General features: G+C 37.3%; 1 protein-coding gene across 3 annotated transcripts in view; it reads left to right on the top strand.

The window, feature by feature from the left end:
* The window catches only part of YARS1 (tyrosyl-tRNA synthetase 1), an 88,757-nt gene that overhangs the window by 62,673 nt on the left and 14,044 nt on the right, over window positions 1-12,040 (top strand). The window lies entirely within an intron of this gene.

The following is a 12,040-nucleotide window of genomic DNA, read 5'->3' on the forward strand; positions in this document are numbered from 1 at the left end:
TCTATTATACATAGATAATCCTATGTATAGATAGTATAATCTATACATAGGATCATGTCATCTGTGAATAGGAACGTTTTGCTTCTTCTTTTCCAATTTGGGTGCCTTTTATTTCTTTTTCTTGCCTAATTACTCTGGGTCACACATCTAGTACAGTGTTGAATAGCAGTAGTGATAGGGGAATCCTTGTTTTGTTCCTGATCTCAGAGGGAATACTTTCAGTCTTTTATCATTGAATATGATGTTAGTTGTGGGGTTTTCATAAGTGCCATGTTGGAAAAATTCAATTCCCTTCTATTTCTAGTTTTCTGAGTGCTTTTATCAAGAAAGTGTGCTGGATTTTGTCAAATGCCTTTTCTGTAACAAGATTATCTTTTTTTTATTATTCTGTTTATATGATGTACTACCTTGGTGGATTTTATGTTGAACCAACCTTGCATTCCTGTGATAAATCCCACTGGATCATGGTGTATAGTTCTTTTAATGTGCAGTTGGATTCAATTGCTAGTATTTTGTTGAAAATTTTTATATATATATTCACAAGGAATATTGGTCTGTAGTTTTCTTTTCTTATGATGTCTTTATCTGGTTTTGACATTAGGGTGATGCTGGTCTCATAGAATGAATTAGGAAGGCTTTCCTCTTCAATTTTTTGGAAGAGTTTGAGAAGGACTAGTGTTGATTCTTTGAATGTTGGGTAAAATTAACCAGAGAAGCCTTCTGGTACAGGGTTTGCTTTGTTGGGAGGTTTTCCCCCCTATATTATACAGATACCAACTTATGAATGCCCCACATCAATATACAAATACACAAATTTATATAATGAATGCTATGTTGTATTTTAAGTATTTTTATGATAAGAATTATCTTTTGTATTATTTTTAGAATATTTAACACATATAATGAATAAATATTATATCTATTAAGTTAGAATACCTACTAAAATTTTAATTGGGTTAACCATTAAATTAATTTAGGCACATCATGCATACAATAATTGAGAATCCTAAAACTTGAAAATTGGTTTTCAAATTTCATTTTATATATGTTAGTACTTGTATTTTGCTATATAAATTCAGTTAGAAACCTTAAGGGCTAGACCTTTTTATTCCTGTTGGTTCCTATGATTCCTTCTTATCTAATGAAATTAAAACATACTATTCAAATGTAGGATAAAGTCTATGGCATTTGTACACTTCCATAAAGTCTATGTTATTTACAGCACTTTTTTCTTTTTTAATGCAGTTTTATTGAGAGATATTCACATACCATACAATCCATCCAAAGTATACATCAGCAGCCCACTGCATTATCACATGGTTGTGCATTCATCCACAATCAACTTTAGAACATTTCCATTACTCCAGGGGAAAAAAAAAAGAAAAAAAGAGAAAAACCAAAATACCCTATACCCCTTAGCCCTGCCATCTTTGATCCCTAGCATTGGTGTGATACATTTGTTAATGTTGATGAAAGAATATTAAGATATTACTGTTAACTATAGTCCATAGTTTGCAATAGGTACATTTTCCCCCATATGGCACTCTACTATTAACTCCTTGTAATAGTTTTGTACATTTGTTCCAGTTCATGGAGGAAATGTTTTATATTTGTATGATTAATCAGTCATCGTCCACCACAAGATTTACTGGTCATACAGTCCCATTTTTGTACCCTTTTAGAACAGTAATGTTGGTAAACTGTTTACAAGGGACTCATATTCAAAATAGAAATTAGAGCAACTATTGTATTTCTGTAAAACTGGCCTTTCATCTCACTGAGAAACTCTTTTATTACAGTTTATGGCTGGACTTATTTTCCTTTAGCTGTAAATATATTGAGTTATTAGCTTATTCTCTTTGAGATGTTTTCTAAACCTCTTAGGGATGTCAGAAACTAGAAATAGAAGTATTTGAAACTGTAGGTTAGGACATTTCCAGTAACTAATGGTGCTTCTGTTTTGAGGACCAGCTGGTCTCTTTTTATGAACAGTTTTGCTGCCGCTTCCATCAAAGGAATCTTTGGTCTAAGTCAAATTTTAATCATTTTAAATGCTTCTCAGAACTGCAAGTTTAAAATCCTACACGACTGATTTAAATTTCCCCCACATTTTTTTTCTTTGTTAGAGAAGTTGTAGGTTTACAGAAAAATCACACATAAAATACAGGATTACCATATGCCACCCTATTATTAACATATTGTGTTGGTGTGAAATATTTGTTACAATTGATGATACACATTTTTATAATTGTACTATTAATGGTGATTTAATTTACTGTCCACTGTTTGTATAGTACAACCCCAAGGATTTTTTTTTTTATTGTTACTATACATACAACCTAACATTTCCCCTTTTAACCACATTCAAATATGTATTTCAGTGCTGTTAATTACGTTCACAGTGATGTGCTACCATCACCACCATCCATTACCAAAACATTTTCACCATTTCAAATAGGAACCCTGTACTGTTAAGCCTTAACTTCCCATTCCCTATCCCCACCCCATTCCCTGGTAACCTATATTCTAGATCCTGACTCTGTGAGTTTGCTTATTCTAATTACTTTTTGTCAGTGAGAGCATACAATAGTTGTCATTTTGCATCTGGCTTATTTCACTCAATATGATTTCTTCAAGGTTCATCTGCATTGTCACATGTGCCAGAACTTCATTTCTTTTTACAGCTGAATAATATTCCATTGTATGTATGTATTACATTTTGTTTATCCATTTACCAGTTGATGGATATTTGGGTTGCTTCCATCTTTTGGCAATTGTGGATAATGCTGCTGTGAACAGCAGGGTGCAGATGTGTTTGCATCCCTGCTTTCAGTTTGTTTTGGTATATTCTTCATGGTAGGATTCCCAGGTCATATAGTAATTTTATACTTAACTTTCTGAAGAACGGCCAAACTGTCTTCCACAGTAGCTGCACCATTTTACATTGCCACCAGCAAGGAATGAGTGTACCTATTTCTCTTCATCCTCTCTAATACCTGTAATTTTCTTCTTTTTTAAATAGGAGCCATTCCAATGAGAAAAGGTATCTTGTGGATTTTTTTTTAACAGTTTTTATTGTGAAATAAAACATGTACAAAAAGCAATAAATTTCTAAGTGCTTTTAACAATTAGTTATAGAACAGATTTCAAAGTTTGGTATGGGTTACAGTTCCACCATTTCAGGTATTTCCTTCTACCTGCTCCAGGACACTGAAGACTAAAAAGAAATATCAGTATAATGTTTCAGTAGTCAAACTCATTTGTTAAATCCTAACTTTTCTGTTATAACGCCTCCTTATCCTTTAATTCTTCTCCTAGTCTTTAGGGATATTTGGGCTATGCCCATTCTAATGTTTTCCATGTTGAAAAGGGATGTTGAAAATATGGGGTAGGGGATGGAACTGGTTGATGTTCTTGGAGAGATTGGTACCTCTGGGTTTCAGGACTTATCTGGCCTAGGAACCATCTGACCATCTGAAGTATTTACTGAAAAGTAAACTTAGTGCGTGAAACTTTTGTAGGATCTCAGACAGAGCCCTGGCTGCTCTTTAGAGTTAACAGGAATGATGTTGGTTGGGGTTTGACAAGCCTTGGCAATTAGCAATATCTGGCTGAAGCTTGCTTAAGAGTAGCCTCCAGAATAGCCTCTCAACTCTATTTGATTCTCTTAACCACTGATAATCTTATTTTGTTATGCCTCTTTTCCCCCTTTTGTTCAGGAAGGCATTGTTGATCCCATGATGCCAGGGCCAGGCTCATCCCTGGAAGTCATGGGTGTCAGTGTTCTGCATAGTGGGGAGGGTAATGATTTTACCTGCAGATTTGGGCTTAGAGAGAGAGAGAGAGAGAGAGGCCACATCTGAGCAAATAGAGATTCTCTGGAAGTAACTCTTAGGCATAACTATAGGTAGACTTGGCTTCTCTGCTACAGAAATAAGTTTCATAAGAACATGCCTCAAGATCAAGAGCTTGGCCTGTTGACTTGGGAGTCCCTAATGTTTGAGTGAGTATCAAGGGTTTCCCTGGGAGAAAGCTTAATAGTTCCATATTTTTTCTACAGTTCTTCAAGGGACTTTGCCAGTACTTTTTAATTATCTGCCCAACATACTCTGTGATGGACCTGGGTATTACATTAAACTATACAGAATTACAAGCACTCATTCCCATTCTGGGCACCATGTGTTTGAGTTGCTTAAATGAGCTATCCAGATAGGTTGAATTAGATTATGTGCTACAGGAAATTTAGGTTTTGTACAAAATAAACTTCTCTTCCTTGACTTATACAATAGTCAATACAATGACGTTCTGAAATACAGGTGTTGTCATCCTTTACCCTGTATTCTGATTTACCTTAGTTCATGGTAACAACCCCCTTCTCATTTCTAATTTAGTTTATTTGCACCCTCTCCCTTTTTTCTTTGTCAGCCTAGCCAGGGGTCCATTGATTTTGTTGATTTTCTTAAAGAACCAACATTTGGTTTTATTGATTCTTTTTATTGTTTTTTTTTTGTTGTTGTTGTTCTCCAATTCATTTATTTCTGCTTTAATATTTGTTATTTCTCTTCTGTTTGCTTTGGAGTTAGTTTGCTGTTCTTTCTCCAGTTCCTCCGGGTGATCAGTTAAATCCTCAATTTTGCTCTTCTTTTTCAATACAGGCAATTAGGGCAATAAATTTCCCTTTTAGCACTGCCTTTGCTGCATCTCATATATTCTTTTTCTTTATCTTTTTCTTTTTTTTTTATGGGCAGGCACCGGGAATCGAACCCGGGTCCTCTGGCATGGCAGGCAACCATTCTTGCCTGCTGAGCCACCGTGGCCTGCCCTCATAAAGTCTTATATGTTGTATTCTCATTTTCATTTGTCTCCAGATATTTACCAATTTCTCTTGCAATTTCCTCTTCTTCTTCTTATTTATTTATTTGTTTTGGCTTTTAAAAAGGGGAATTTATTAAGTTGCTAGTTTATAGTTCTAAGGCCGAAAATGTCCCAATTAAAGCAAATCTATAGAAATGCCCAAATTAAGGCACCAGGGAAAGTTACCTTGGTTCCAAAAGGCAGATGACGTTCAGGGTTTCTCTCTCAACTGGAGAGGCATATGGCAAACATGGCAACATTTACTAACTTTCTCTCCAGGCTTCCTGTTTCATGATACTCCCGTAGGGGGTTTTCTTCTTCATTTCCAAAGGTCTCTGGCTGCATGGGCTCTCGTGGTTCTTGTGGCTCTAAAAGGGCGCAATTTCTTCTTTGACTCACCGATTGTTTAAGAGTATGTTATTTAATCTCCATATATTTGTGAAAGTTCTTGTTCTTTAGTGGTTATTGATTTCCAGCTTCATTCCATTGTGGTCAGAGAGTGTACTTTGAATAATATCAGTCTTTTTAAATTTATAAGACCTGTTTTGTGCTCCAGCATACGACCTATCCTGGAGAATGTTCCATGAGCACTAGAGAAGAATGTATATCCTTGTGTTTTGGGGTGTAACAATCTAATGAATTAGGTCTAATTCATTTATTAAATAATTTAAGTTCTCTATTTCCTTGTTGATCCTCTGTCTGGTTGTTCTATCTATAGAGGAGAATGGTGCATTGAAGTTTCCCACTGTTATTGTTGAAACGTCTGTTACTCCCTTCAGTTTTGCCAGTGTTTGCCTCGTGCTTTGGAGCTCCTTGATTGGGAGCATAAACGTTTATGGTTGTTATTTCCTCTTGGTGAATTGTCCCTTTTATTAATATGTAGTGTCCTTGTCTCTTAGGTAATCTTTACATTTTTAAAAGTCTATTTTGTTTGATATTAATATAGCTACTCCTACTTTCTTTTGGTTACAGCTTGCATGGAACATCTATTTCTACTTCCAATCTATTTATACTCTTGCATTTAGGAAAGTCTCTTGTAGGCAGCATATAGATGAATCTATTTTTTAATCCATTCTGCCAATCTGTATCTTTTAATTGGTGAATTTAGTTCATTTATATTCAAAATTATTACGGTAAAGGCAGTTTTTTAATCTACCATCTTATCCTTTGGTTTTTAGTTGACCCAGATCTATATGTTCTTTTCCCTTTCTTTCTTTATACCCTTGTAAGTTATCCTTACTGATACTCTTCAATTCTGTGTCCTCCAGACCTCCCTTTCCTGCTTTTTTTTTTTCCAGCCTATAGGACTCCCTTTAGCATTTCTTGTAGAGCAGGTCTCTTGTTAACAAATTCTCTCAGCAATTGTCTGTGAGAATTTTAATGTTTCACTTAGTTTTGAAGGTCAGCTTTGCTGGATAAAGAATTCTTGGCTGGAAGTCTTGCTCTTTCAGAATCTTAAATATATCATACCACTGCCTTCTCACCTCCATGGTGACTGTTGAGTTGAGTAGTCTGAACTTAGTCTTATATGGCTTCCCTTGTATGAGGTAAATTGCTTTTCTTTTACCATCTTCAGGATTTTCTGCTTATCTTCAGCATTTGAGAGTCTGATTAGTATGTGTCTGGGATCCCAAATGTGGTTCTGTTTGGATATATTCTATTTGGAGTTCACTGGACTTCTTTCATTTGCATATTTATGTCTTTTATAAGGGTTGGGAACTTTTCTCCCCATTATCTCCTCAACTAATCATCCTAGCCTTTTACTCTTCTCCTTCTGGGATATTGATGATTCTTACATTTGTGAGCTTCATGTTGTCCATCATTTTCCTGAGATCCAATCAAATTTTTCCATCTTTTTTTGCCATATGTTCTTTTGTGCCTTTAAATTCAATTGTCCTGTCCTCTAATTCACTTATTCTTTCTTTAGCCTCTTCAGTTCTGCTGTTGTATGTTTCTAGTCTATTTTTAATTTAGTCTACGGTATCTTTCATCTCTGTGAGATCTGTTATTTTTCTATTTATTCTTTCAAATTCTTTATGTTTTCTACTGTCTTCTTGATATCCTTTATGTCATTAGCCAACCCACTGAATTTATTTAGGAGATTTGTATGAATGTCTTTGGTTAGTTGTTTCAGAGTTTGTGTCTCCTCCAGTGTTTTAATTTGGTCATTTGGCTGACTGGAAGATGCCTGCATCTTCATGTGCTTTGTTTTTCTTTTCGCTGTGGGACATTTGATTATCTTGATAAGGTTATTTTGACAGTTAATTTCGCACTCTTGTCTAAGGTTTTGTATTTGCTTTGGTTTGCATTGAAGTTCTCTTTTTGCTCTTGGTTTGTCAGTAATTCCCTGCCTAACCAAGGCCTAGACTCATGTAGGAGCTGCAACTCTAATTGAAGATCTGTTAAAAACTAAGCAGACAGGCAGTTTGCCAGACTGCACATCTTCCCTACAGATGTCACTTTTGCCCTTCACCTTCCCCTCAGGCCCACCTCTTCCTGACTGTGGCAGCCTGCTGAGCGGGATGGAAACCTGATGCAGTTCCAGCCATGACCGCTGGTTTTGGTTCATGCTGAAAGCCACCAACCCTGGGGCTCGGGGCTGGACAGCATGCACATTGGTAGAGAATCTACTTGGGGGCCCAGTGTGTCTGGTGGTTGCCAGGCACTCACTTGGGCTGTGGGACTAATTATTTCAACTGCCCCTGCCCTCAGCCAACCTGGAAAAGCCTGGCAGCACTGCATAGCTGGGCTGGCTTTCTCAGCTGTACCTCTCTGCCCGGACACACCTGAGGGCCCTGGGCCATGCCTTACCGCCTGTGCACACCTGAGGGCTCCAGGCCTCCATGGGGAAAGGTGAAGCAGTGGCAGGACCCAGTGAATCTTTTGTTTTTTTTAAATTAATTTTTAAATTTTTTTTAAAAATATCAATAAACACCAAACAAACACAAACATTCTTAACTTTTGATCATTCCATTCTACATATATAATCAGTAATTCACAATATCATCACATAGTTGCATATTCAGCATCATGATAATTTCTTGGAACATTTGCATCTATTCAGAAAAAGAAATAAAAAGAAAACAGAAAAAAATTCATACATACCATACCCCTTACCTCTCCCCTTCATTGATCACTAGCATTTCAATCTAAATTTATATTAACATTTGTTCCCCCTATTATTTATTTTTATTCCATGTTTTACTTGTCTGTTGATAAGGTAGAAAGAAGGAGCATCAGATACAAGGTTTTCACAATCACATTGTGAAGGCTATATCATTATGCAATCATCTTCAAGAAACATGGCTACTGGAACACAGCTCTACATTTTCAGGCAGTTCCCTCCAGCCTCTCCATTACATCTTGACTAACAAGGTGATGCCTATTTAATGCATAAGAATAACCTCTAGGATAACCTCTCGATTCTGTTTGGAATCTCTCAGCCATTGACACTTTATTTTGTCACATTTCACTCTTTCCCCGTTTTGGTCGAGAAGGTTTTCTCAATCCCTTGATGCTGAGTCTCAGTTCATTCTAGGATTTCTGTCCCACGTTGCCAGGAAGGTCCACACCCCTGGGAGTCACGTCTCATGTAGACAGGGGGAGGGTGGTGAGTTTGCTTGTTGTGTTGGCTGGAGAGAGAGGCCACATCTGAGCAACAAAAGAGGCTCTCTTGGGGGTGACTCTTAGGCCTAATTTTAAGTAGGCTTGACCTGTCCTTTGTGGGGTTCAGTTTCATATGAACAACCCCCAAGATTGGGGGCTCAGCCTATAGCTTTGGTTGTCTGCACTGCTTGTGAGAATATCAAGAATTCAATTTGGGGAAGTTAAATTTTCCCCCTTTCTCACCATTCCCCGAAGGACACTTTGCAAATACTTTTTTATTCACTGTTCAAATCACTCTGGGATTTATCAGGGCATCACTCTGGACAAACCAACAAAATCTCTTATCCTACTCAAGGTTCCATGTACTTATGGTGTTCAATTAAGCTGTCTACAGAAGTTATATTAGGAAATGCACTAGTCAAAATATAAATTTTGTACCAAATGCACATTTTTTGCTTCAGTTGCACACATAAGTTGAAATTTTAAAATATTAATTACCATCTATTTTCAGCACCCTGCAGTAATGACATTCCTTTGTTCTTCCTCATGCAAAAACATTTTTATAATTTGTACATTTAGTCACTATCATTATACACTCTAGGCATTCCTAGGTTATACCATCTCAGTCTTTATCGTCTGTCTTTCTTTCTGATTTCATTTGTGCCCCCAGCCCTCCTCCCTCTATCATTCTCACATCCAGTGACTCTTTTTTGCTGGCCAGTTGTCATACCAGCTCCACTCTGCGTCTTCCCCTTCTCCTGAAAGGAGGAACCGCCAGTCTCTGCCAAAAACCAGGTTCTCATAGTAGCCTGTCTCAGGGGGTGGGGGCAGGCAAACCAAGTCTGTGGCTTCCAGGTTCCCCACTGGAGCTCCGAGCTGCGGAGCTGAGAGAATAAATCTCCCAAGCTAGCTGCAGAGGCAGGCAGGAGTTCAGGGGCACCCGCATCTGTGGGACCCCCTCCTGCATGCACAGTGCCACTTGCCCCAGGTGGAGTCAGCACGAAGCACACTCACTCTGTTCTCTCCATCCCAATTTCTCCACTTTTTCATCCAGAATCTCCATATATAGTATAGAAGTCCCTCTCTGGTCACTCGCACCCGGGAACTGTTGTCCCGGTCATTTTGCTGTCTTCCTGGAAGTGCTGATTTAATATTTTGTCTTTACATTTTGCTGCAAAAAGAGACTTTGGGTTTTGTTTTGTTTTGTTTTTATTTTTATTGAGATGTCTTCATGTACCATACAGCCCATCCAAAGTATACCATCAGTGGCACACAGTATCATCACATAATTGTATTTTCATTGCCATGATCATTTTTAGAACATTTGCATCACTCCAGAAAAAGAAATAAAAAGAAAAATCCCATGCATCCTATACCTTTATCCCTCTCTCTCTTTGACCACTAGTATTGCAATCTACCCAATTTTTCACCCATATAACCCCCCCCATTATTTATTTATTTATTTCTCCTATTATTTACTCATCTGTCCATTTTCTGGATGAAGGGAATGCCAGCCACAAGTTTTGCACAATCACACGGTCACATTGTCAAACCTATATAGTTATATAGTTGTCTTCAAGAATCAAGGCTATTGCCATGTTACTTGTAGAGGATTGTATAATGATATAGCTTTCACGGTGTGACTGTGTGATTGTGAAAACCTTGTGTCTGATGCTCCTTTTATCTACCTTATCAACAGATGAGTAAAACATACGGAATAAAAATAAATAATAGGGGAACAAATGTTAAAATAAATTTAGATTGAAATTCTAGTGATCAATGAAAGGGAGGGGTAAGGGGTGTGGTATGTATGAATTTTTTCTATTGTCCTTTTATTTCTTTTTCTGAATTGACGCAAATGTTCTAAGAAATGATCATGATGCTGAATATGCAACTATGTGGTGATATTGTGAATTACTGATTATATATGTAGAACAGAATGATCATATGTTAAGAATATTTGTGTTTTTTGTTATATTTTTTTAAAAAAATTAAAAAAAAAAAAAGAATCAAGGCTACTGGAGCACAGCTCAACAATTTCAGGCACTTACCTCTAGCCACTCCAATATACCATAAACTAAAAAGGAATAGCTATGTAATGCCTAAGAATAACCTTCAGGATAACCTCTCAACTCTGTTTGAAATCTCTCAGCTACTGAAAGTTTATTTTGTCTCATTTCTCTCTTCCCCCTTTTGGTCATGAAGGCTTTCTCAATCCCATGATGCCGGGTCCCAGCTCATCCTCAGGAGTCAGGTCCCACATTGCCAGGGAGATTTATACCCCTGGGAGTCATGTCCCATGTAGAGGGAGGGCAGTGAGTGAATTCATCTGCTGAGTTGGCTTTGAGAGAGGCCACATCTGAGCAACGAAAGAGGTTCTCTGGGGTTGAATTTAGGTATAACTATAAGTAGGCTTAGCTTCTCCTTTGCAAGAATAAATTTCATAGAGATGAGCCCCAAGATCCCAAGATCAAGGACTAACCCATTAAATTGATTGTCTCCACTGCTTGCGAGAATATCAGAAATTCCCCAGGTAGGAAAGTTTAATATTTCTTCCTTTCTCCCCAATCCCTCCAGGGAAGGGCCTTTGTAAATACTTTTTAATTCTCTGCCCAAATTACTCTGGGATATATCGGGGCATCACACTGACCTATACAAACCAACAAGCTCTCACTTCCTATTTAAGAGTCTATGTTGTTCGAATAAACTGACTATACAGGTTAAATTAAATATTGTGCTACCAAGATATTGCACTAAATAAACATCTCTTCCTTTGCTTTCACACAGAAGTTGAACTTTAAAATATAGAATATATCATCCTTTATCTGGTGTTCTGATTTACCTTAGTCCTATCCAGATCAGCTTCATTCATATCTCTAGTTGAAATCTGATCATTTTTTCAACTTTTTTAGCAGTTGCTTTATAGGATAATGCTGACTTTCATATCTTCAGGGCTCTAACTCTGAATCTCAGGTGTCACATTACCACTGATCCAGGAAATGACCTGGTTATACACAAATAGCTTAATGTTTTAGAATTTAGAAATAACAGTTACAACTCGGAAATAGATATGACTGCTGTAAGAGCTTACAATCTAGGAATCTTTACAATAAGCATTAACTTGATAACCTGTGCTCTCAATTTCAGTTCTCTGAGTTTGTTTATTATACCTATCTATATCACTGAGCCATGATAATATCTGTCCTTTTTGTTTCTGACATTTCATTCACTCTTTGAGTTGTACAGTTTTATGGGGGTTTTATGTATGTCTTCTCTAGGAGAGCTATAAGCTATATGTAGTACCTTTACACACAGGCTAAGTTCTAGGATGGTAAGCCTGCGATGAGCTTCCTGGTTCAGTCTTTCAGGTTGCCACCATACAGATTGGCACAGACATACATGCACCCTAATATGTGCAAGAACCCACATTGAGAGCATGGGCCAGTTCCATGCTGAGCCATTGAGGGGGTAGGTGATGGGCCAGCAAGGACACATGAGATTTTTCAAGATTTCTCCACCATTTTTAAGTGGGCTTTTTCTTGATTTGGTAGTCTCCCTGTTACTGAAACTCTTTTCACTA

The sequence above is a fragment of the Tamandua tetradactyla genome, chromosome 2 (assembly GCF_023851605.1).
Source record: "Tamandua tetradactyla isolate mTamTet1 chromosome 2, mTamTet1.pri, whole genome shotgun sequence".
Lineage (NCBI taxonomy): Eukaryota > Metazoa > Chordata > Mammalia > Pilosa > Myrmecophagidae > Tamandua > Tamandua tetradactyla.